General features: G+C 32.3%; 1 protein-coding gene across 1 annotated transcript in view; it reads right to left on the bottom strand.

Moving 5' to 3' along the window:
- The window catches only part of LOC129792945 (beta-1,3-galactosyltransferase 5), a 1,144,668-nt gene that overhangs the window by 437,892 nt on the left and 703,080 nt on the right, over positions 1-3,696 (bottom strand). The window lies entirely within an intron of this gene.

Consider the following 3,696-nt stretch of genomic DNA (forward strand, 5'->3'; position numbering starts at 1 on the left):
TTCTCTTTTGTTGCTAAATAAACACTTGATTCAGTTCTTAAACACTTCTCTCTTTATTTCACTTTTCCTCTGACACTCTTACTACAAAATTAAACATAAAAATTAAGAAAATACATTGGAAAATTGCTGAGTCACATTGTTGTGCTTGATCAGATTTTGAGGTTATGATTTCTTCTTTTTTCTTCTTCTTCTTTTTCGAAAAAATTCAAATAATTCAAATTTACCCGTCGTTTCATATTTTTCTAACCGATTCCTCACAGTTTCCAATTAGCTCGATCTTTTCTTATTCCTCACCTGGTTAACAACGGTACATAAACCAATTATTTCAGCGTTCAAAAAAAGTTTCCCACCTCCAAAAGCAACTCATCACAATTAAATAACAAACAGAGGATTCTTCAATGGGCGTGTGGAGAGCTATTTTGGCTTTTTATCCGGATTTTGCTAGGTGATTGTTCTGTTTTTGTTCCACTGTGCAATGTAACAACTGATCAGCAAGCAAGCCACAAGTTCAATGAAAGTTGTGTTTTGGCAAATTGTTGGTTAAAACTGCAAAAATCCAAATTTCGCATAGAAAAGAAGATTTTTCCCACACAATTCATTGATCTTCCCGCTAAGAATTAAGCACGAATTGAAATTCGTGCTTCTTGTTTAGCAGAAAAAAGGTAAACAAAACACAGAAGAGACGTCCTTGACCAGGATATTGGCCAAAAGAATATTCTAGTAAGATCTGATTCATTCATTCATCTTGAAAGATGAGATGAGTTTGATGGAAACGAAAACATATGGAAGACTTTTTTTCTTAATTTTAAAGGGTTGAGTAGGTGAAATAAATTCACTTTAGGCCTTACAGAACTAGGAAGAAAAGGATGACAGATGGCTTGGACCATCTTAATCACTAGACTGCAGTTCCGATCATTGAAGAAATTAAACAAGAAATGCAAAAATCGTTAACTTCTTTAGCAGATTGTAGTTTCAAGAACTTGATGCAGAATATTTTATAAGGAAAAGAATAAAAGGAACGCATGCTGTCTCTTTGAAAGTTTCAAGCGCTTGAAACTTTAGTGCGTTAAGTCTCTAAAGTCAAACATTAAACTGGAATATTTTGAGTATGCTCAAATACTTTTTTTCTTTTCTTAATTAGGATTTTTTAGGTTTCAATTGAAAATGAATTTTCTGAAAATTCCTTATATTTGCATTTTTCTATAATTCTTTTAAAAGTGTTGTTAAAAGAGATAAATATATTGAACAAATCCTTGATTTCTAAGCGAATTCTTACCAAAATTATTAATTTAAATCAAAAGATTTCAATTGCATTCCAGAGAGAAAGTTTTGTGGCCTAGTACAAGGAAATTTAACTCTTCAATTTAATAATTCAACAGACACAAAAAAATTCTTTGAGGAACCTCTAAAAAATGCTAAAATAGAATAAATTTTGATGTGTAAACCATGAAAGATAGGAAAGTGAATTATTCTACTAAACTATTGTATTTCAAGTTCAATCAGCGCATAATAATGAAGCTCTGAATTTCAGAGTCTAAAACCTCTAAAAATATTTGCGAATAGAAGAAAAATAGAAAATGTCTCAGTTTAAATATGGCTAATTTCAAACTTTTATAATTGTTTAAAAAAAAGATATTCTTCTTTAAAATTAATGTTACGGACGGGGTCGATTCTGTTAAAAATCTTTTTAATTATTTTCTTAAAATGAAAGATAGTAAGATTTTGACAATTGAAGTTTTAAAATTGTTCTAATGTCTTGTTTTGAAAGAAAAACAAACAATCTGCTATCCCAGAAATCTTTCAGAAGGATTTTTAAAGATTCTAAGCAATGTATTTTTTTTTTTACTTTTTACGATTCAACTGAAGAAAGAAACAAACTGTTAAAATATTCAAAATATTACAGTCCGTTAAATTGTAAGAATAGAAAAGAATAAATTTGTTACTAATTTGATCCTTTAATTTGCTATATTTTTAGTTTTATACAAACTTCAGAACATATTGAGCTCTTCCTTAAACAAGTTTTGTAAAAAAAAAAACATTTTTCAAAAATAATTTAATTAAATAATTTAATTTTAATAAACTTTAGAATCTAAAAATGGTTTTTGGATAAAGGCTCCAACAGATGGACGAGAAATTCCTCGTGCGGTGCGGCGCGGCGAGGTTTTCGGCCAATCAGAAGCGAGAGATGGCTCACACACTCTCACCGCACCGTGCGAGAACGTTTTTCGGCCAATCCGAAGCGACGATGGGCCACGAAAACCTCGCCGCGCCGCACCGCACGAGGAATTTCTCGTCCATCTGTTGGAGCCTTAACATAAGTCTTACAGTTTTCTTAGAATTATAACCATTTTGTTCTACTTCGTCATTTTAATGGATTTTAAAAATTTCAAAGTCTTTTTCTGCTGTTTTATGCTCCGCGTTTATGTTCTATCTTATGATTTAAAGAATATACTTAAATGATTTATATGAGTTCATAGCAAAGAAGTTTTCTCGCTTCTTATTAAATTATTTTTAAAAAATTACGCCACATTCCTTCCTTATGAGAACTTACAGAAAACTTTAAAAAAAACCCTAAAATTCTTAAATTCTACTTGGAGCAATTATTGCGTTCATAATAATAAAAGATTTGAAAAAACCCTTGCGTGACCCACTTCACCCCACACTAGTTTCTCACTAAATTGGGTTTTATCCAGTTTACAAAATGAAGTTGAAGGGAATAATGTTTTCGATTCTTCAACCATTTTAACCATGTCGTTAACTGGTCCCATTAACAGGGCTCTGTGAGTGGAAATTTCCTTTCAAAATTCACAACAAACTCACGAAGTTCACGAATCTTCTTTAATCTCTTCCAAATCACTTTAAAAACCTTTAATTATTATCCTTCTTTGAATTACAAATCATTGTAAACGTTACACTAATCAATAAAAATCACTTTATTGCGCATTTAAAGAATTAATTCAAAATGCCAGATGTATGAAGATAAAAGACTTAAAAACAAATTAGTTTAAATTAATTAAAAATTCTGGCAAGAATGATGAGAAAAAGAATGAAAGGAAAGAATCACAAATATTTACAATTTCTCAATTTGACGTCATTCCTGTCGTCCCATTCAGTCAGTTAGATATATTGTCCAAAAACTAATAAACTCCGCGAACCAGCTAAAAAATTTCCGCGTCATGCTCACGTTTACTTTTTTTCTGCTTTGTGATCTGGCGGGAAAACTTGAGTGTTGTGCGAGAAAAATGTGGAAAATGCTTACCAAAATGGCACGTGAATGTGTCTCGTGCCACGTGATTAATTAACCATTAATTGGTATCAATTGGAAAAGTATTTTGCAAAAGCGCACGCGGGTAAATATTGGCTGAAGATGGATAAAAATGTTAGAGGTGGGCGTTTTTTTTTTTCGTACGACGCATTCCAGACAATGACGGAGGTATAACAATCATACAAGATGGTCTGCTTTTTACCAGATCCAACTGCACAGCAGTGTGTGGAATTTTTTCGGGATACCATCGAGAGCTTTTGCACAAGAGCTTCTTCTTCTTCTTTATTTGTTTTCGGTGGGATTTCCCAGAAAATGGCTGAGATTTTTGAGGGATCTTTCACCTCGATCGTGCGGTGATCGTTCGGTGATCACGACGTTCTTTAGCGGGGAAAATGTGCGTTTAGCACACGATGCACTTCTTTGCTGAATGA

The sequence above is a fragment of the Lutzomyia longipalpis genome, chromosome 3 (assembly GCF_024334085.1).
Source record: "Lutzomyia longipalpis isolate SR_M1_2022 chromosome 3, ASM2433408v1".
Lineage (NCBI taxonomy): Eukaryota > Metazoa > Arthropoda > Insecta > Diptera > Psychodidae > Lutzomyia > Lutzomyia longipalpis.